The sequence below is a fragment of the Artibeus jamaicensis genome, unplaced genomic scaffold (genome assembly GCF_021234435.1).
Source record: "Artibeus jamaicensis isolate MK-2021 breed Jamaican fruit bat unplaced genomic scaffold, CSHL_Jam_final contig_354, whole genome shotgun sequence".
NCBI classification, from domain to species: domain Eukaryota; kingdom Metazoa; phylum Chordata; class Mammalia; order Chiroptera; family Phyllostomidae; genus Artibeus; species Artibeus jamaicensis.
The window spans coordinates 12,317,934-12,341,512 of record NW_026521803.1 but is presented as its reverse complement, the minus strand read 5'-3'; the positions used below and the strand labels follow the sequence as shown (position 1 = coordinate 12,341,512).

At 40.7% G+C, this 23,579-nt stretch overlaps 1 long non-coding RNA gene across 2 annotated transcripts in view; it reads right to left on the bottom strand.

The window, feature by feature from the left end:
• LOC128627278 (uncharacterized) overlaps window positions 1-23,579 on the bottom strand; it is a 254,879-nt gene that overhangs the window by 208,553 nt on the left and 22,747 nt on the right. For both annotated transcript variants that reach the window (XR_008391433.1, XR_008391432.1), the window contains exon 2: window positions 2,399-2,538. This is a non-coding gene — a long non-coding RNA (uncharacterized LOC128627278). The remainder of the gene's footprint in view (window positions 1-2,398; window positions 2,539-23,579) is intronic.

Below are 23,579 nucleotides of genomic sequence, written 5' to 3'. Positions count from 1 at the left end.
CTCTCTGCCTGAACACCTCACTTTGCAACCCAATGTTCCCCTGTCTGGGAGACAAGGACATCTAGTGCTGGTGTGCACATGTGTCTGTGTCTATCTGTGTGTGTGTGTGTGTGTGTGTGTGTGTGTGTGTGTGTGTGTGTGACAGAGACCCAAGCATATGACTTTAGATTTGTTCTTTTTGAAGTCTGCCTTGTTAGATTTCACCCAATGTGCCAAATATTTTTGGATTTTTCTTCCGTCATTTAATGTATTTACTAAATGCATTCTGCTTCTCATAATCAATAAAAGTGATCAATGTGTCATGAATAATCTCACCCAAGTCACTGATAACCAGTAGAGATCAGTAGAGATTAAAGACAGACTCTTTCAACTTCTTCCAGGTTGACAATGATGCTTTAATCAGCAATCTCCAGAGACTAGTGGTTCCATTAACACTGCCTAAACACAGCCAATCCACTCGTTCCCTCAAGTTCATAAAGAATTTGCCAACCGCCTTGCTGAAATTCAGTTTTTAGTTTGCCCATGTTATTTTGTTCTCTATGGAATTCTTGGACTATGCTTATGGCAGCACATAATTAAGGTAGCCTCTCTCCAGCTGCCTTTTGGTGTGTCAACAATCTTTGCAAAATGTGTTACCCAGCACTGGACGCCCCTGAGGGTTGGGACCACCATCAACTTTAGCCCCGTCTACCCATGAAGAGAAAATGTGGTTCAGGATGGTACATCCTCAGCCATCTAGATTAAAGGGGGTCTCTGGCTATACACCGCAGCAACTCCTGCCTGTCCAGTCTTGAGGGGCTCTCCCCCACCCCTCAGAGAGCCACGGAGGATCCAGATGGGTTTCCCTGCCAGTCTGGTTGGATTTCTTGAGGAGGACAGATTGATCACATACCCATATGGCTGTAGTTCAAAGCAGTGAGCTAAGCAGCAAGGTGCCTGAGGGAGAGGATGTCTTTCTGCCAGAGCAAGAACACAGGCAGCTATAAACTACTAAGTCCAAACCCAAAAATGCTACTTCAAGGGAATAGGAGTGGGGAAGCCCCTCAGGGTCGTCAGTGGTATCTCTCGAAAGCATCTTGTGCTATAAAGGGGGGTGGGTAACAGCAAAGATCACTTCCTCTAGAGAAAAATGGGAAGGCTGCCTTTAATATGACCTTCCTCAGACTTTTATGGTTGTATCTCTGTGTCTAAAGAGATATACCAAAAGGTGGAGGGGTGAGAAAAAGCAAACTAATTACTAATTATGATATTGCTTATTGGTTTTAGATAGACATTTTCATTGATACTTTCCCTCACTGACTAGATCTTACTGGTAAATGTTTAGCTCCTGTCATTTTTAACGCAGATGTCAACCCCAAAAAAAGAAGATCAGAACAGTCTTCTACTAATTGAGCAGTAAAGGATTTAACATATGACAAATGTATCTTTTTAGGTGACCAGCTAAATGATGACCATTTGAGTGAGTACTACAAAAAAATCTAGGCAGCTCTGGCTGGTGTAGCTCAGTTAGTTGGAGCATCATCCCGTATAAACCATAGGGTCACGGGTTTGATTACTGGTCAGGACACATACCTAGGTTGTGGTTTCAGACCCCAGTCCAGGCACATGAGAGAGGCAACCAATAAATGTTTCTCTCTCACATTAATGTTTCTCTCCCTCCCTCTCCCTCTTTCTAAAGTCAATAAACATGTCCTCTGGTGAAAATAATTTTTTAAAATGTGGGCAGAAGCAGTCAGAAAATAATCAGGACCCAGAATTTATAGTCCAAGTATATTTTATCCAATTTACTGAAGTACATGCAATTTGGGTCTTCATTAAACCTGCAAAAATCAATTTTTCTATATTAACTAAGCAGAAATAAGCATGAATGTTTTAACTACACAGACACTGCAGAATCATAGATGCCAAATATTGGAGGTGTGAATCCAAGTGACTATTTGAAAATGTCAAGAACAAACATACCTTTGTTCATTCATTGTTTAAGTTTTTAATGGGTGTTAACTATATGTAAAATCCTTCCTTAAATACTTGGAGTGGGAGCCAATGCATATAAGGGCCTACCTCTCTGTATAATGTGTAATGTATACAAAAATATAATTGCATAATGTTTTCACAGAGATAAGACAAACCCAAACTTCTATAACAATGGAATAATTATTTATGGTAGACAATGTTATCAAATAACTTTTGGATAGTTATCTGCTGCTATGTAACAAATTACCATAAACAACACACACTGATTATGCTGTAGTTTCTGTGGGCCAGGAATCTGGGTACAAGTGAAATGGGTCCTCTATTCTAATTCAGGGTCTCTGACAAAGCTGCGGTCAAGGAATTAGCTAGGACAGGGGCCTCATTCGAAAGTTCAATAGCGGAAGAATCTGCTCAGCTCACTTACGTGGTAGTTGGCGGTATTCCACTCCTTCTGGGTTGTTGGACAGAGGGGCCCGGTTTCTAGCTGGCTCTTGGCTGGAGGCCACCCTTGGCCCTGCCCATGCAGCTTCCCAAACACAGCAACAAGCCTCCAAGGAAGGGAGCCTGCTGACGAGACAGAAGTCACACACTCGTAATGTGATCGTGGAATTGGCATCCTCTCAAGACTGAGAAACACCACTCATTAGAAGCAAGGTATGCAAGGAGAGCAGGTTACACAACTCAGTGAGTATCAGGACAGTGGGGTCATGAAAGGCCATCTTAGAAGCTACTTGCCACAATGTTTAAATACAAAGGGTAACAAACAAAAGTACATGGTAAAAAATGGCACCCATTCAAGTTTGGTCAACGTTTTTTCTTTACTATATACGGTGCTTAAAAACAGGAGAAAATTCTTTAAATTTTAGTAATCTTTGCTGCCTCTGGTATTGGTTAAAGAAAAAAAAATCCCCATTGCTCCAGAGCGACCCCTACGTGGGGAAACAGGAAGGAAAGGATGAGGGGAGGAATAAGCTTGTCCTGGGTGCTGCTCAGGCCGGCGCAGTAGAAGGCGCAAGGGGCCGCCGTCTAGCCAGACCTCTCAGGGAGAGCACCCCTGTGCACCTGACTAGGCAAAGCACCAACTAGAGGTCATTGCTTTGTTAATAAGGTAAACATTTGACTTGAAAATAACAGAGTTCAAGACACCTTCCAAAGCCATCGAGGATTAGAAACCATAGAAACATCTGCTTTCTGAAGCCTAGAGCAACAGGCTCTGACTAAATAAGCATGTGTTGCATGAACCTTTTGTGATTTGAAAGGCTGCACATGTACTCGTCACTCCTGATGTTATCATCCACTGAGGCTTGTGAACGTACAAAAATTCAGAGTACTTTTATTTTCATCTTGTCTTGCTATGGCCGTTAAGATAGACATTACCAAATGATTTTTATTATTTTATTACTTTTTATTATGAACTGTTCATTTTTAGTTTATAACACTAAAAAATATAACACTCTGTCCCCTGTAAACGCCTTCGTGAAAGCTGACCTTTAAAAGCTAGCCTCGTCATCTCGTTTGCCACTTCCCAGGGCTGTCACACGTCTGCAGTGAATCAGGGTGCAGGCGGGTGGAGCCGATAGCCACGCCCACACATAACAGGCTGGAAGTAGCTACATCTCCCCGGCTCCTTTTTTTGAAAGTATGTTTTATTGACTACGCTATTACAGTTGTCTCCATTTTTCCTCCTCTGCCCCCTCTGCCTGGTATCCCCATCTCCTCCAGCAATCCCCCCGCCCTTAGTTCATGTTCATGGGTCATGCATATTAAGTTCTTTGGCTTCTCCATCTCCTATACTTTCTTATCTTCCCCCTGTTTATTTTGTACCTACCAAATATGTTTCTTATTCCCTGTACCTTTTCCCTCATTGTCCTCGTTCCCCCATCCCCGCTGATAATCCTCCAGATGATCTCCATATCTAAGAGTCTATTCCTGTTTTGCTTGTTTGTTTAGTTTATGTTTGTTTTTTAGATTCAATTGTTGATAATTGTGAGTTTGTTGTCATTTTACTGTTCACAGTTTTGATCTTCTTTTTCTTAAATAAGTCCCTTTACCATTTCATATAATAATGGTAATGATGAACTCCTTTAGCTTTATCTCATCTGGGAAGCACTTTATCTGCCCTTCAATTCTAAATAACAGTTTTGCTGGATAGAGCAATCTAGGTTGCAGGTCCTTGCTTTTCATCACTTTGAATACTTCTTGCCTGTCCCTTCTTGCCTGAAAAGTTTCTTTTGAGAAATCAGTTGATAGTGTTATGGGAACTCCTTTGTAGGTAACTCTTTGCTTTTTTCTTGCTGCTTTTAAGATTCTCTGCTTATCTTTAACTTTTGGCAATTTAATTATGATGTGTCTTGGTGTGGTCCTCTTTGGGTCTAACTTATTTGGGACTCTCTGTGCTTCTTAGATTTGTGTGTCTATTTTCCTTGCCAAATTAGGAAGTTTTCTTTCATTAGTTTTTCCAGTAAGTTTTCAATTTCTTTCTCTTTTTCTTTTCCTTCTGACTTCTCTATGATTTGGATGTTGGCACATTTGGAAATGTCCCAGAGTCTTCTTACTCTCTCCTCATTTTTAAAAAAAATTTTTTTCTACATTCTATTCCAGATGACTGTTTGTTTCTTCCTTATGTTTCAATTCATTGTTTTGAACCCCAGGTTCCTCCCCTTCATTATCGGTTCCCTGTGGATTTTTCTTTCTTTGACTTAGTGTAGCCTTCATTTCTTCCCTTATGCTTCTACAGTACTCAATGAGATCTCTAAGCATCCCTAGCACCAGTGTTTTAAACTCTGCATCTGACAGATTGGCTATCTCCACTTCACTTAGTTCTTTTTCTGGGATTTTGTTCTGTTCTTTCATTTGAGCCATATTTCTTTGTCTCCTCAATTTGGCAGCCTTCCTGTGTTTGATTCTGTGTATTAGGTAGGGCTGCATTGACTCCTTGTCTTGATGAACTTGTTACATTGTATGGGGCAGATCCTAAGGTAATCGCCAGGGTGGGGGAAGCCAGCTTCAGTGCTTTGTGGTTTTGTATGTGGGGGAGGGATCAAAGAGAAGGCAATGCTACTAGAGGCTTGCTCTGCAATTGCCCTGCTTGTAGTCACTTATTCGACTGGTACCACTCTAGCTGTTCACCTGGTGATGATTCCCAGAACGGGTGGGTTTATATATGTTCTAGGACCTTGCTGGCCCTTTAAACACACTCTCTTGGGAGACTGGCAGTTTCTTCCATCACCCAACCCCTATTGGTTTTTATGGCCAGGAGTTACGAGGCTTTATTCTCCCAGTGCTGGAACCCTGGGCTGCACAGTCTGGCCTGGGGCTCACTCCCCAATATCCCTAATGTGGGACCACCTGTTCAGCTGGCCAGCTGCTACCACCATGAGGTTGCCACCTCTTCATCACTGCCATAACACATCCTCTCTGCCCTGGCTCCCTGTCTCTGCCCCTCCTACTTGTCTGGATGAATACATCTTCTCTAAATCCTTGGTTATCAGCCTTCCATACAGTCTGATATTTGGGTAGTTCTGGGTGTTTTTTGTTTTGAGATTAGCTGTAATCCTTCCTATGGTTGTGCAAGGAGATGAAGCATGTCTCCCTACACCTCCATCTGGACCAGTGGTCCTCCTCTAGTTCCCTTAAAGGAAAGTGTAAAGGGTGACATTTGTTTCCCCTCCTTTTCTTCTGCTCCAAGGAGAATATTGAAAGTTCTGTGGGACATACACACAGAGACTAAAGCATCACTGCTCTGACTTTACCAGGAATTACTGGTGTCAGGTTGCCACTGGAGCATCTTATCCAGGTACAGAAGGAGAAATCCTTCCATTGGCTCCCCTTCTTCCATCAGATTCCCTAATGGATGAAGATGTTTATCTGCATGAAGTAGTAAGTCTTGGCTGTCCCTTTGCATCCTGACAAATAGTATTGAATATAAAGATCACCATCTAAGAACGATGAAGTAAAAGCAATTTCCCATGACTTATTTTGGTGTTACTGAATGAAACTTTAATCTATTGTTGATAACATTCCCATTAAGTGTCATGTGTAATTTTTTTCTCTCTCCCAATTTCATCCCTTTCTGTTCTCTCAATTTCTCTCCTCCCTTCTCTCCTGGCAACCTTTAAAGAAAAAAAATCCCTCTCTCCAGAGAGTGATGATGGCATGTGGAAGCTGCCATCCAGAGTGATGTAGAGAAGTCAATGTGTTCTTTAAGCTCTGAAGTTAAGCTCTAACCTCCAGGCATCAGTATTTTTTAATTTTCCTGAGTAATGATTTTATCATGTGGCCAGGGTTGAGAGCTTCTCCCATACTTGGCCTGAATCTCTAACTGTATTTGCTCTTTATATTTAAGCAGTTGAAAGAGTTATGAATCACATCAGAAAGACACAACACGAGGAAAAAAACCAAATATACCAGTTTTTCCTTAATATGGTGGTTCAGTTAGAACTATGGATCTCAAACTTAGCACACATTCACATCACCTCAGGAACTTTTTAAAATGCTGATGTCCTGCCACACCCCAAACCAATTACGTCAGAACCTCAGGGAATGGGACCCAGGATGTTCTTTTAAAAAGGTTCCTAGATAGAGCTGTTCCTCTTCTACCAGCTTCTCCTGAGTACTTTTTAAAGATCCCCAGATGACTGCAAAATGCAGGAAAGCTGAGAACAACTAAGTTAGGATCATTTCATTTTATGATCTAACCAAGCATGGCCTTTTGAATTAAGCTTATCTACTGGAACATAAATGCTAACAATTACCTAGCCTTCAGTTCTGTGCACTTCAGCAAACTTCTATAGCACTCAGTAGCAGTGTGGTAAGAGATAGGGATGCAAAATGAATATGTCAGGCTCTGTCTTCCAGAATCTTATAGTCTAGGAAAGGAGGTAGACATAAGTAAATGCTTCTTACACAATGTAGTAAATGCTTTCATAGACAATAGGCAGAGACTTAGGGAGTGTAAACAGGGTAACTTAGTTGAAGGTGGTAGAGACAAGGAGAGGGGACAAAGAGAATGTCAATAAAAGAACAGCTTCTTAAGGGCAACTAATGGAGTTTTCAAGTTGGCTGTGTACAGAGGGGTCCTAGGTAGAGGAACAGCTTGACAGAGCCAAAAGGTGAAAATCCGTAATGCATAAGACTTCAATGTGTGATGTAAGGCTGGAGAGAATGAAAATGAGGCTGGAGTAGAAGGCAAAATCCTGGTCAGGAAGCAAGTGGCCGATCATATACCATGATGGTTGGCTTTTATCTATTGCAAAGAAGTTACAGGGGAGTACTGGGGCCACATCTTCATTAAAAGAGGTGACTCCAACACCATCTTTTGTAAATTTAAGGGTCATGAGGACTAGCTAAGAGTCCAAGGGCAAAACTACAAGGATTGAACTCAGCCAATGACAATGAGAAGCTAATGAGGAAGCTAACTGGGAATCTTAGGAAATAGGATTTGGTAGATATCTCCACATCCCAACTTTCTGAATTGAGCAACAGGGTGAATGAATGATGATTAACTGAAGAAGGTCTGAGGAGCGCTGGTGTCTCAGAAAAAGATGAAGTCCATTTGTGTGCCTTTTAAAAAGAACTTTGTAATTTGACCCATTGTAGCATGTGACTGATTTTTAAAGACACGCAGGATCTGGGACTCGGCTGCTATCCTGGCATGCTTGGCTGCGTGCCTCCTCATCCCCCTGACTCCCACACCGTGGAGCTGTTTTGGAGGACTCCTGGAATTTTGCTTATGTTTCAGGATAATCACCCTTTTTTTCAACCAGAGTGCAGAGGAGCCCGAGGAAAATTCATCTTTTTTTTTTAAAGATTTTATTTATTTATCTTTAGAGAGGAAGGGAAGGAGAAAGGGAGAGAAATGTCAATGTAGGGTTGCCTCTCCTGAGTCCCCTGCTGGGAACTGGCCTGCAACCCAGGCATGTGCCCTGACTGGGAATTGAACCGTGATCGTGTAGTTCTCAGGCCCACACGCAATCCACTGAGTTACACTGCCCAGGGCAAAAATTCATCTTTTAATGCCTTCTGGAATGTTACTGTACATCCCACCTCTGGCCTCAGGGGTCTAGGACCCAGGGCTCCTGTGATTCATTCTGGTCCAAAGAGAAGCTATGGACTCACTATGATCTCTAGCCCTAGAGACAAGCAGGGGACCTATTGGGCTCTGGGTCGCAGCTGGGCCCATTATTAATTCTATAGCAGTACTAGGTGGCTCTGGCAGAAAAAGGAGACTGGGGAGTTTAAGGAGCCCACACCTAAGTCTTTACATTATTCCGCAAAGACTGGGTCTCTAGGGAAACAATGAGAACTGAAATGCTAGAAAGAGAATTAACTACTCCCCAAATTGCATACTACTTTAACATTCTGTAGTCATGTTGGTTGTTTGCTTTTTTTTTTAATTCTGACAAATGCTTGAAATTTTGTCAAAACAGAGAGAACTGCAATCATGCCTTGTTACTCCAACATTATTCACACTTGCTAATGATTAACTCCCTTTGACACTGTAATGCTGTAGACGACAGAGTTGAACAAACAGCTTCAGGGGGCCCAGAAATGAGTTACACTAGACTGGGCCAACTGACTTGGAAGAGCTCCAGCACTAGTTCCCTAGTTTAGACTTGTCCTAAGGGGCATTTCCATTCGGGGACCTCAAGTCCTGGAATTCCTTCCTCTTCCTGGTTCAACAAAACTTTAATTTATTGACCTGCAGGGCACAGTGTAAGACATCTGTTAAGTTTGGCATTTCCTTGCCCTGTGCAGAATTCTGGTGGGTAAAAAAAAGATTTGCCTTTTTTAATTCCAGGTTTTTCCCTTACAGTGTACATTTATCCAGGCTCTCATGTAAAGACGGCTCCTCTTTATAAACCCATGCAACAAAAACGTGTTGCTCCTTTGTGTCAAAGCTGTTCCCAGTCCTCTCTTCCAGTGTGATAGAACTTTGGATACATAACCAAGATTCTTTTTTCCCCCTGTACAAGGGGAAGAGAAGAAAATTCATTGAACAGCAAAATATTTGTGCTTTGCATGGAGGAAATCAGTCCTGTAAGAATGTGAGCAAATTCCTGTAGACAAGCCAAACAATTGTTTTAGGAGCACTGCCTAATAGCTCATGTTCACCTTGGATGAAAAAGATAATGAAACATAAACAAGCTTTAGAACCAAGAAAAAGGAACAGAAATGCTTACAAAGCTCCTGCTTCGCATGTTCTCCTGCCAGCAACTGACAGCCAGGCGAGGCTTGGCGGGTCTCAGGGATGAGGAACGAGGCTGAAGGTGGCACATTCCCCACTCCAAATGAGGGGTCCCCTGAGTCACACTTATAATTGCTGCATCTCTGATTTCATATTTCCTGCTCTTGCCATAATGGGAGATGTCCAAGGGATTTAAGCAGAAGTAGGCCTAAGGTTAGATTTCTATAGCCCCTCTGTCAGTTAAAGAGAAAGAAGGGAAATTGCATGAGGACTGGTGGGCTCCCAATGTTTTTATTTGGTCAGAAACAAGCTCCCCTAACTTTTAAAAAAAGCCAAGCTTTTATCCAAAAATGAAAATTTTTTCTTTTTTAGTATATCCAGATCAAGAGGGGAAATAATTCTAATATGTTTAGAGAAAATGTAGACATGCCCAGGGGTTATGATACATTGAGACCTAGGTTTCATGTGGGATCTGAGTCTGCACAGCTTAAAGGAATGGTAGACCGTTTGCAATGGTTTTAATACTGACAATGCCTTCAGACCTTTCAAAGACAGTGTAATTGAAAATCATCGGCAGGAGAAGATTAAGCTGTTTGATCAAGAATAGAAAGAGGTACATTTTCATTGAAGTTTAAGAGAAGCCAGGAAGTTGAAAAAGACAGTAAAAAGTAGATTTACTACTACAGTTGATTCTTGGACAGTGCAGGCATTAGGGCTGCTGACTTCCTGTGAAGAGGAAAGTCTGTGTATAACTGTTTACTCCCCCCGGACTTAACTACTAATAGCCTACGGTCAACCAGAAGCCTCACCGACAACATTAACAGTCGATTAACACATATGTTGTACATTATCTCTATTACATACTGCATCTTACAATAAAGTAAGGTAGAGAAAAAATGGTATTAAGAAAATCAGAAGAGAAAAGTGACTGACCCACACAGTTAAAACCCATGTTGCTCTATCTAGGGTCAATTGTATGTATAAGAATGTCAGGAGTGAAAACACAATACTCTCCATGTAGCATGTTCATTATGTGATTATTTAAATATGGATTATATCAGTGTTTAAAGAAAAAGGCATATACACAGTAGTCAAAGAAAACACAGTTATATATTCTTAAACAAAGCATGTGATTACATATTTTTGCATATTTTCTGAAGTACAAGAGAGAATCCATAGCAAAAGAAAAAAGGGGGCCTCCTGTGATTCACATTAAATTACAAAAATAATAAAAAATATTAAACTTGATAGAGGGTCAAAGATACCACTTCGGTGGGTCTTTTTTTTTTTTTTTTTAGGTTTCCAGCAGTGGGAATAAAAGTGCATTGACCTGCCCATACTATTTTTTCTAAGAAGTGCAAAGGCTGGGTACGATCTACAGAGAGATGCTACAGCTAACTGGTACCAGCCCAGATCGAACAAACCACGAGGCTGGTTTTTACGGGCACCCTTAAGACACAAGAGTCATCCAACCAAACAGCAGGACGTTCTCTCTGTCTCGTGTGGGTTTTGCTGATTGAATGAAAACTACTTGCTAGGTCATTCTTCAATAGTTTAGCCTAAACTCTGTAGCCATTTGCAGTGGTAAGAGAAGATTTAAAGCCAAGAATTATCTGACTTTAAGAGTTGTTCCAGCTTTTTATGTTCTGCTCCAAATAGCAAATTTTACAAGGGCACTGACCAGAGAACACAGGTGGGATCGAGTTTTGGCTGCAAAAGGCATGAATTCAAGGAAGAATCTGATTGTAATTGGGAAAAAATTACACATGAAACACGCAGTTATGTTGTTTGCTAGGGCTGCCATCACACAGGCTTTGTGGCTCAAACCACGGAAATTCATTTTCCGTGCATTTTTGGAGGCTAGCAGTCGAAGAGCAAGATGTCCACTGGATTGGATTCTTCTGAGCCATCTCTGCTGGCTAATGGATGGCCATATATTCTTTGCATCTTCACGTGGTCTCCACTCTGTGTGTCTGTGTCCTGATCATTCCTTCATACAAGCATTCAGTCATATTGGATTAGCACCAACCCTAATGATCTCATTTTAACCTAATTACCTCTTTAAAGACTCCTGTATTCAAATACAGCCCCATTCTGAAGTACTAAGTTTTCGTCAATATATGAATTTGGAGGGAATGCAATTCAATGCACAACAATAGTTAAATATGCTAATATCCCCACCAGGGATGACTACAAAGAATAAAGAGAACCATACACACAAAATTGGAGGATTATATGTGGTCACTTTGAAACAATTCAATCTGGCATGCATGTAGCCAAAAGTTACCTGTGCTTGAGATGAAAACATTCAAGAGCCCTGCTTCCGCCAAGCCCCTCCCCACCAAAAAGCCTTAAGATAGTCCCTGAAATTATGTTAGGGTTTCATAACTAAACAGGGCCACAAAGAACTGTGCTCCATCCTTTCTCCAAGAAAAATAAGAATTTGTAGATCTACGTGATACCTTTGTATGGTTTGTGAGAAACATAACGGCACCCAGCACAGTACATACATGCAGTAGGTGTCCTCAGCAAGGTGAGTTCTATGATAAGTATCTGGTTTGAAATAAGTATGTGTCTTGTAGTTACAAATATTATAAATAAATTGCTTTATGAACTCAGAAAATCTATGTCTTCTCAAGGTCAGATGACTGAGATGCATTACAGTTTCCTTCTCTGCTTCCCCTTTTACTATTAAGTTATTCAACAGATGTTTCTTAGCACCTACTAAATTCCAGGAATCATACTAGATGCTAAAGATAGTGTCTACCCTGGAGGTGGAGCCTCAGAGAGGAAGAAGACATAAAAACACATGGATAACCAAGCAACACACAGAAGCTATAAGGTAGATGTGATAGTTACTTTTATGTGTCAACTTGGTTGGCCATGAAGACCAGATATTTAGTCAAACATTATTGGATGTTTGACTAAATATCAACATATCATATAAACATATCCTGATGTTTCTATGAAGGTACTTTTTAAAGGGAATTAATATTTAAATCAATTGACTTTCAGTAAAGCAGATTACTACTCTCTATAGTGTGAGTGGGCCTCTCTAATCAGCCTCCACACTGGTGTGAGCCAATCGCTATAAATAAATAAATAAATAAATAAATAAATAAATAAATAAACCAGTCAATCTTTTTCTCTGGAGAACCCTAACTAATAGACTACACTTAATTTTTTATCACTCCTTCCCCAAAAAATGTACAGGAAGTTTCACAAAAGGATTGGCATCTGAGTTGGATCTGTAGAAGAGAGTACTTTCCAAAACCAGCTGGTTATAAATCTGATTGAGGACTAAGCCAATGGGGCATATTTCTAAGACCAGTTTCCATTAACCAGACAAATACTCTGGAATCCACAGATCTCTGCAAGAGTTGTTTATAATTTTATGTCTCCATCTTGATAATCTTTATAAATAGGAACATAAGCATACCTTGTATCACCTAGATAACTATTCAACGATAGAATGTGTTCATGCAACTTTACCAACTCCAACTGCATTTTCACATATATATGAAAAGTTTTCAAGAAATGACATTAAAATGGGGTCTACAGTGACATGATGAGAGAATTTTGGTAGCACATGGCATGCCCTGTACTGGATTGCCTAGTCGTTAGATTAAGAAAAGCAGAGCTACATGCATAAACACAGACACACATATTCATTCACATGTTTTTTAAAGATTCCTGGTATTTTAATAAATGTAGAAAATAGATTAAACTAATACAGAAATCTTTTACTTATGATACCTAGAAATGCTGCATGAAAATTGAATAGTTGAGCTTGAGAAAGAAAGAAAGGGAAGGAGGGAAGAAGGAAGGAAGGAAGGAAGGAAGGAAGGAAGGAAGGAAGGAAGGAAGGAAGGAAGGAAGGAAGGAAGGGATTTTAAAGAAAATGGTAAAGATATCGATTACTTATAGATTTGGTCTGGTCAAATGGTCATTTTAAAAATTTAAAGATAGCCACTAAAAAAACACAAACCAAATGCTTAACAGAGAATAAAGAGAGGAGTAAAAAATGTAGGAAAGGTGGCAAAAAGAAATCAATAAAGAACAGACAAAAAATACAGAAGGAAATAGTAGAAATAAATTTTAAATATCAGTGATCCCAATCAATGTAAATGGATCAAACTCACCAGTTCAAAGACAGAAACTCTCAGATTGAATAATTGTCATGCAAAGGAAATACAGGGGGTTGTAGAGCAAGATAAATGACATCACAAAGAGAAATTAGACTTCACAGATGCAAAATAAGAGCATTGTACAGGAAACTAACATTTCTGGAATGAGTCAATGGCATGAAAGAAAGGGGAACCTCAGAGACACAACCAAACTAAACACATTGACCTTGCTTAGATCTATGTTCAAGTTATCAACTGTGAGAAAGCACAAGACACTGGAGGAATTAAGTTACATATCAGGTACTATATGATACCAAAGGATTATTATTAATTTTGTTGAATGTGATAATGGTATTTTGCTATAAAAAAAGAAAATTTCACATTATTTAAAAATGCATACAAAGTACATGAGGTAAAATGACATAACACCTGGAAAGTGTTTTAAAATTCTTCAGAAAAAAAGAAACATTTTTAAAAGGGTTTGGGGAAGCAAATGTCATAATGTTTAATAACTTATGAGTTTGTTTAATGGGTGTATGAAGGTTCATTGCACTACATTCTGTGTTTTTGAATAAGTTTTGAAAGGATTTTAGTCCAACTACAAGAGCTGTTCTCACACATATCTACAAAGCAGTCAAATACAAAATCTTTAAATAAAATGACACAAATTTATATGCCCACCCAAGAAAGTTGGAAAATGTATATTTATATCAGACAACTAGTTCTTAAAGCAAAACAAAACAAAAAATGGGGAAGCATAAAGAAGGTCATTAAATAATGATAAAAGAAATAATCAGGGGTGGAGGTGAGAATCCTGAACCTGCAAGTAACTAATAACATCACCCTCAAAATATGTAAAATAAAAATTGTCAGTAGCATGAGGAGTTGAAAATCAACAGGCATAGTGAGAAATGTTAATACATGGTAGTAGGTTGAAGGGTGACCTCCAGAAGATATGTCCTCTTCCCGCCCAATATTTGTCACTGTAACCTTATCTGAAGAAACAATCTTTCCAGGTGTAATTAAGGATTTCAAGGGGAGAAGGGTTTTCAGGAACTATTATAAAGGACACATGGTCAAAACCAAGGGGGAGGGTGGAAGCAAGGGAGGGAGGTGGGTTTGGCTGGGGTAGGAGGAGTGGGGGGGAGAAAATGCAGACAACTGTAATTGAACAACAACAAAGTAATTTTTTAAAAGGGAGGGGTCTCGAGATGAGATCATTCTGAGTAGTCTGGTGGGCCCTAAATCCAACCATAAGTGTTCTTACAAGAGATAAAGGAGAAGACGCGGGCGCAGCAGAGAAGGCAGCGTGAAGATGGAGGCAATGATTAGAGTGAGGCCGCCACCAGCCAAGTCAAGTCTGGACCCCCAGCAGCTGGAGGAGGCCAGGAAGAAGGAGTGGGGGCCTGCCGCCACCCTCGTTTCCAGAACTGCGAGAAAATAAATTCCTGCTGTTGTAAGGCACCAAGTTTGTGTGGGCTTGCTATGGTAGCCCCAGGAAGCCAATACGTCTACCTCTCTCACCAGCTGATAAATCAAGCAGATGAAATAAAAAATATAAAAGATTTGAACAGTGTAATTAGTAATTTGTATCTAACCAGCATATGTGCCATCCCACACACACTTATTTTTAAAAATAGCATCTTTTTCGTTGCCCATTAACTGTCCATATAAATTTGAGTAATGTTGTGACAGAAAATAATTTAAGTCAATATTGTAGAGCTGAAGTCATGTCTGCCTGCTGCAAGAGCAGGTGCATTGCTCAAGTGTGAGAAAAGTTGGCTTAGAACCTTCTGATCCTTCAATGTGCTCGAGACAGCTTGCTTCCTTTGTACTCAGGATAAGAATAGAGTTCACTCATGAGCCACAAAAACACCCAGGCTCTTAGTCTTATTTATTTCGAATGACTCTTGCAGAAATTAAAATTCCCAAGGACACCTAGAAAAGACACTTACTTCCATTGTCATTTTGAAGTCAGCACTCACGCTGGAATCATTGTCATCATTAGTAGCAGGATAATTACTCTTAAAGTAACAGCCCCAGAGCAGAAAGAGTTTGTTTTTTCCTGGTATTGCTGATCAACCCTAAGTCTTCATAAATAGCTACGCACTAAGTTAACATGCTTTGATACATTTTGCATGAATCAGATCACACATTTTATATGCCTGGCCAGAAGGAAGTAGGTTAACAAGTGTAATACATTGAACATCTAGGAGGGAAAAAAGTCAAGGTCATTTTCAGCAGATAGCCATACCTATCTTTTTTTAATTTTTAAAATATGTTTATTGATTTTAGAGAGAGAAAAGGAAGAGAGAGAAGCATCGATGTGAGAGAGAAACATTGATCAGGTGCCTCCCATACACGCCCCAACCAGGGATGGAACCCGCAACCTTGGCATGTTCCCTGACCAGAAATCAAACCCCCAACATCCTGGTGTACGGGTCAACATTCCAACAAGCTGAGCCACACCAGCCAGGGCATATACCATTCTTTTTTAACTAGTATGCCAACATAAACACAAATCAGAAATAAAGCAACAGGGTGGGAAGATACTGACAATGTGAGCTGCCTTCTCCTTTCTCCTTGAATTGCTTCATCCATACTGTTACCTCCTCGGGGCAAGGACTGGGTTATTATTTCTTGGCAGAATTCCATTTAACCATGCAGTGACTGTACATCTACCCATACAATGCCTGAAGAAGTACTGGATAATAATTTTATTAAAAGAAAAAAGCTCTTCACTACTTCTGCCACCTAGCATGTCTCCTGGTCCCCAGTGAGAGCCAAAATCTTTGGATTTTGAAGGAGGGACTGAACCCATTCTGAAGGAGGGATGTTTGTCCAGGAAAGCATACAGCGTGTCCTAGGATATCTGAGAGAAAGGTCACTGTGCCGGGGTTTCCATTTCACCCACTGTACGCTGACTTGGCATTTCCTGGGGGAATTATGTAAGTAGTTGAACAAAAACCTCTCCAGTTGCCCACTCTTAGTAAAACGTGAGCCCTGGAAGGAACAGTTAAGGCATAAAAAGACAATTTCTTAGGGAAGCTTTGCAGAGAGAGCCACAAAGTCTCATGATCCATAAAATGCTGGAAGTTCTAACCAGCTTTTGCTACAGAGCAGCGTCAGAACCACAGCTAACAGCATGAGCCTCAACTGCCAGCAGACGTCACATGATGGGTTCCAAATTTCTGTTTCATTCTCGTTCTTCCTGATATTGTGGTTTCTTTTCAAACTAGATTGATTGCTTTTGAATTCTTAACCTAGAGCTGTATGCTAATTTGCATGGCTGCCTTAAAGGGGTGGACGTATTCCTCCTGAGAAGCCATCTCAAATCTTAGGTAAAATCAAATTTCTTGAGCCAAATGTTAAGAACAAAACTGTGATGTTCTAGTTGTCCCTCCTAAAACCAGTGTTCTTTTTTCTGTTACTTTCTAAAAGATATTTTCTCAGGCAGAAACTAAAAAGCTGATTATAGACTGATGTGTAAATGCTGCTCTTTGATTTTCAGGAACAGAGCAGTTAGAACCAAAACCTTGAATTAATCACAGCATGTAAATGTTTCATGGATACACAGAAGCACACTCCTTTGGAAGGTAGACATTATAAGCCAGGTGATGTCAATGGGTAAAGAGAAATGCTTAAAGCTTTCTCTGGGAGAAACAAGGGCTTTCAGTAAAGGGCTGCTGTTCTAGAGACCCACAGCCACAGAGACCAGCCCTTCTTACCCCTTATTCGGACTGTTATACCTTTCTTCTCCAATAGATTCTCAATGTCACTGCTAAAGGCTGTCTTCCCCATTGCTTTCAACTATCCATACTTCTCTGAGGGACCTACATTCATTTCCCATTGCCCCGGGCATCAAGATTTAGTCTCTCCTTCAAGAAATTGGGCCCTAACCTTCCACAAGAAACTACACTTAAAGCCCCCGAAGGTTCCCCAGATGTGTTTCCTTCCCTTGACTCCTCCCTTTCTTTGCTTATTCTGTGCTACCCCTTCAACCCACTGTCCTCCCCACCCAAAAAATGGAGAAAAAAGGAAGATATGCATCATTACACCAGTCATGTTTAATCCACACTAAACTCACACCACCCACTGTTAGGTGAGCCCTGCCCCCTCCAAGGTAAATAGGTCCTGAATCCTATCTGACCTCCTTGACTCCTTCGTCAACTGCGTAAGATCTTCTGCAGCCCTGCCCCAAACTTCAACATCCCCTGCTATACTCCCACCTCACCTCCACCCACTGGGTCTCTCTATTCCTCAGCTTCTCAGCGGGTGCCTAGCAGAGTGCCAGGTAGTATCTGCATTCATTACATAAGCATGGCATATCTCCCCGGGGTTAAAACGTTTCTCACTTTGACAAGAGGTGGAGTGAGGGGAGAGGAATCAAGTAATTTATCAAGTAATTTGAAATAATTTTTATTTTAATACATTACATATATTTAATACATTAAAGCATTGTTTTGATGAAAACAAACATGAATGTTTTGTAGAGTACAATGCGAAAACCACATTAATTTTTAAAATGAAAATGAGACTTCAGCGGAGTTAGGCATCTGTGGAGGGTGGCTCCTGGTCACACCACACCTCTCTGCTTGTGCATCAGCACTTGCACCTCCCTGAGCAGTGAGCAGAGACAGTGGGAAACACCTGCCAAAATCCCAGGCTGCTCTTGACTCATTATCAGTTCCTTCATTCACCACATTGAGCACCTAGCCAGGTCCTGTGAATATAAATGTGGTTTCAACAGTCTCCACCTACAAGCAGCTCATAATTTACAGAGACTAACATACAAGAAAGGACCACCAAAAAAAAACACAGAATTTTATTCTGGAGGGCAGGTCCCTTATAAAATAGGCTTCCACGGTTAGTTGAGTGTTCTAGGAATCCATCTGTGTCTGTTCCAGCTGGTGTTGTTGTGAGAGGCTGCATTTGGTTTCAGCAATTTTTTTAAGACTCTTTCAATTAGCCCAGTTTATGAAGGGTGATTTACAAGCACATCTGTCCACACCACACTTGAGCGTTCAATAGTTTTTGACCAAAAATGACATGACCCTGGTGTCCCACCCTCCCTATTCACATGATATCACCCCAAGATATTTTTTTTTGTTTACCCAGGTGAAGAGTCCTCAAAGGGAAATGTTTTGCCAATTTGGAAGAGGTGAAACAAAAAATTGCAGAGGCACAAAAAGGCATCAAAATTGACAAGTTCAAAAACCATTTTGAGCAGTACAAAAAAAGTCTCAATAGGTGTATTGTACCAAATGGGGAGTACTTTGAAGGTGACTGATGTTTAAACATGTAAGAATAAATACATAATTTTTTATTAATAAATTCTGGGATTCTCTTGGTCCCCCAATGTAAATAACTAGCTATAATAGACTATAATAAGTTATATAATAAAAAATAAAGGTACACACAAAATGTTTTGGTACCACATATAAAGAAAGTAATAACTAACCATTTCAGACAGAACCAAAGGAGAATTCAAAGTCTGGGAACCTGACTGTATCCTTAAATTGTGTACCTGTTCCTACATACCTTCTATTATCAACAAAGTCTGCTGTAGGCACTATATTTTATGTATAATTAATTTATTTTGCATAGTACTGAATGCATATAGAACCTAGCATATCTTTTGATGCTAGGAAATGGTGATGGCTAAACGCATCATTGTGGTCGAACTGTGTTCCCCACAAAAATGGTGAAGCCCTAACTCCCAGAGCCTCAAAATGTTACCTGGTTTATTTTCCAAGGAAATAAAGTTAAAATGAAGTCATGAATGTGGCCCAAACCCAACATGACTGGTGTCCTGTTAGAAGGGGAGGTTTGGACACAGACACACATGAGAGACGATGGTGTGAACAAACACCCAGGTGCAGGGTAGACCACCATGTGACTAGAGAGATGCATCTATAAGTCAAGGAATGTCAAGGATGGTTGGCACACACCAGAAGCTACAGGAGGCAGGGAGCTGCCTCTACAGCCATCAGAGAGCCCCGCCATGCTGACGCCTCAATCTCAGACTTCCAGGCTCCAGAACTGTGAGACACTAAATTCCTGTTGTTTTAAGCCACCCAGATCTTGGTGCCTGTTACACCAGCCCTAGGAAACTAATACACATGTTCTCTGTTTCAGCGTAAGTTTATAACCTCTTTGCTCAAAGTAAACCTCAGCTTAGTCTCCGTCAGCAATATTCTCTGCTTGAAGCTGGCCTGCAGTAGTTCCCAAAGAGCTGTCGCTGGACCAGCAGCATGAGCATCAGCAGGGAGCCGGTTAGAAATGAAAATACTCCAGTTCTACTCCAGATCTACGAGAGTCAGGAACTGTTTGATCAAGTGTTCCAAGGGATTCTGGTTTGAGAGCCCCAGCTGTGCTGCAGGCGTCAGTCCGTCTCCCCCAAATCCTATTCTGTTCCAACTATTGACAATTATTAGATGTTACTTCTCATCTTCTGAATACCATAACAGTAAAAATAATCTACAGTTTTTCTATTATTGTTTCCTAACTGGATCTGCAAAGACCCCTGAGAGTTTCTTTGGAAGGGCCTTTAATTCTACAATAGTCAAAACTGGCAAATGAATGAAGCGTAGAGATTTTTTAAATTTTCTCCCACGCGAGGCACTGGCCTCCTTCCTCCCAGGTACTCTGATCCCCAGCACCTTCCTGGAGAGCAGGTCTACCCAAATTCACCAGGCCTCCTCACCAGGGCCTATCTCCTTCCATCATACTCCATGCTCTAGAATTCCCTCCTCTCTCTCCCACCAATACAATATCAGTTCATCCAAAAGACTGATCTCAACTAAGTAGTAGGAGGAAAACGTTTGTTACTTTACATTAAAATATTAATGACTAACAGCCTTCCTTCTTTAATTAGCCCAGGTTGTATGGTTTTATTTTTAAGGTGATTTTTCACCCAAAGTACTCAATTTGGACAGGTTTCAAGGACAGTGTGGGAATAAAATAAAGATCTGTTTGTTTGTATCTTTTGTGGTGGATTTGACAAATGGATGGCCAGTGCCCTTTAAATGACAAGTTCAGAGAACAAACACCCAGCTCACATGAGGCCAGTTCTGTTTGGCACTCCCTGCCATTCCTGGTCACCAGCCTGCCAGCTTGTTGACCTTGAAGAAATGGCAGCAGGCCTATCCTTCTGCTTTTGCTGCTTTCCATATTGGGTGCTTTTGGGGGGTATTTCATGTTCCTAATAGGAAATTTTAGCTGCTGGTTTGAATCTAATCGGAGTATTTTGTAAGCACACCCTGAGACCCTCAGGCTAGGGTGTATTTTTAATAAATCAAACAAATAAATCCCAAGCTTTGCACTAACTGAAATGTCCTCATGCCTTTAATGGTGGCCCTCTAAATGAATATACTAAGAAATGCAGGAATAATGCCTCCTCAGTGGCAAACAAACCTAATGAAAGAGGGGGCAGGGAGACCAAGTTTAAAAAGAGAATGAAATTCATGGCATAAATTGCCCTGGAAATTGGCCCTCAGTTCTCAACTTACAGAGATTACTCTGAACCTAAGGCTACGGATGGGGGGAAAGGGAAATTAATGTTTAATGAACATTGTGCCAGGTGTTTTATTTCTATTATGGAACAGTTGGGTTAAGAGACTTCAACCAATCAGGTATAACCTCCTGAAGAGGCGTGTTCTTGGTCAAGCTTTAGGACTGATTTACATTTGCCTATATAAGAAATCAGCCAAGGTTAACTCATGGTTAGATTCATTCCTAAACTAACTCCTTAGTCTCAATCTGAAAAGAAACCAAACCAACCACCAGAGAAATGGACCGTAAGCCCCTCTATGAGTTAGGATATTGTTTTAAATAACAAAGGACGTTTGTTGGCTGTTATCACTGGAATGCCAGTGGAAAGATAGGTTTGGGGGTCTATTTGATTAAACAACTCAAAAATGTCATTAAAAGCAAGAATCCCAGTCCTTTCCATCCCTCCTCCCTGCCCTCTACATAACAGGCCACTTTAACCTACATAATGTTTCATGGCGACAGAATGGTACCAACAGCCCCAGGTTCACACTGGTATGCCATAGTAGCCACAGTAGCCAGAAGAGAGACAAGGTCTTTTCTGACACCTCTCTCAGAAGAGGGAGGAGACTTTCTCCCCAGAATTTCCTAACAAAACTCTCTTTTATTTCATTTATTCACTCATGTAATATTTATTGAGCACCTCCTATGTGGGATTCATCAGAAAACAACACTTTCTGTTCTCAGGGAACTTAGGTCCTAGCTGAAGCTCTTGAGTCTAAGTTGACTGTCCTATGAGCTCGTAGGTCCTGGTCATCTCACTTCTTCCCTTTTGTTCCCCAGCCTTAGGCATGGTAGCAGCTTTCAGCAGCTCCTGATCTCTAGTTATCTAAGTGCCCCCTTTTTGCTCTGTCAACTTTTGAATATCTGTGTAACCAATCTCCCAAATTAAACTCCCCTCTGAAATACAAATATGTATCTCCTTTCTTGATAGAACCCTAACTGATACAGGATAAAAACCTAAACAAGGACCTAGCCACTCCTGGAAAAGTTGTGAAGGTGAGAGTGAATCCTATGCAGGCACTCAAGCATTGTCTATAATCACTGATTGTTTTTCACCAACTGGGAAACTTCTGAGCAAAAAGCCATGAGTTAACAATACATAGGGATTTTTTATTTCAGTTAGGGTGGCATATGTCTGGGTATAACTGCTGAATTATCTCCAGGCAACTATCTGCATAAATTGATTTTAAATAATTTAATGGAAGCAAACCCTCTAGATGTTTTCTGGATAGGTACCATGAGAGGAAAGGAAAAAGGAAGAAATGATAGGAAGATAGAGAGGTGATGTTACCTAGGTTCAGTCACATGGCTTAGGTCTGTGCTCCTTGGAAAGAGAGGGTGCAGGCCACCAAGGAAGATACTCGGTGCTACCTAAAACCCAGATGACAACTGCCTGAAGAATTCTCTGACTGTATAGAACTCAGAAAGCTCTGGCTCATTCTTTCTTGGAACTCGTGCTAATTGGACTTGCATTCCATCATTCCACCAAAAGTGCTTCTGTAAAGGTCACAGATGACCTCTATGTTGCCAAATTCATTGCTCAAATGTCAGCTCTCATCTTACTTCAATATCAACATTGCTAATCTTTTGTGTTCTTTTCCAAAAGGTTGTGTTTTAAAGACAGTGCAGCAACTCTGAATGCATGCCAAATAGCTAAAGGAAAACTGATTCATGTAATATTTCAACTAATAAGAATAATGACAATGATAGCTAACACTGTTGAGCATTTGTCATGTGCCAGACATGATTCTGAGCACCTTATGTGGATTTAATTCTCACTGTGGCCCTTTGAGATTAATACTATTTTCATCTTCATTTTACAGATGAGGTTTCTCAGGTATAGAAAGGTTGAATAATTTCCTAAGGTCATACTGCCAGTGTGCAGAGAAAGGCAGTCTCCATAGTTTTATTTTTTGAGTACAAGTGCATCAAATTCTCTAGTAGAATTTCTAAATTGTCATCCATATCTATTTTGGTAATATCGAGATAAGAAGGCTGCAGAACTGAGTTCAAGGAGGTCGGGTATTGGAAAGGTCTCCATACTGTTTTCCCTTCTCCACATTATTGGCATATCTTAGCCCAGTTAGTGATCTGCAGCAGGAGGGGTTAGAGCACCAGTCACAGGAGCTAGGAAGGGCATGTGGACCAGCAGGCAGGAGGTCCATGAATGGCCATTGATATTCAAGAAGCCCAGAATTCCCAGAGCAGGACAGAAGGGAACCTCAAGAGAGAATGATGCTGTGACCAGAGGCCAAAGGAGAAATCTTTGAAGGGTCCTAGGGACCCAGATATTCATTGGGGTTCAAGGGTAGAATTCTTATCTCTGAAAAAGAAACTGAGAAAACAAAACAAGACAGGAACACTAAAGAAAAAACTTTATCGGCAGATCATAAATACTGAGAACCAGGAGCAATAGACAAAACACAAAGCCACTGATTCCCGAAGGGCAGGAAACCTCTTTGTGCATGTCATCATATCCCCAAACAACCCCGCACACAACCCATACTGGTAAATGAGCTCCAGTTATCCAGTCTCAAGCCAAAGACCTGGCACTTTTACTACATTCAATTTCATATTTAGTGGACATTGAACACATACATGGCAAGAGGTGCTGTACTAGTTTCCCTCATACTGAATTCAAGAGTGTTGGACTACAATTTCCTGACCTTCTCCCACCTAAGGATATATGAGTAGTAATGAGTACTAACTCAGACAATACTAATATGAGTACTATATGA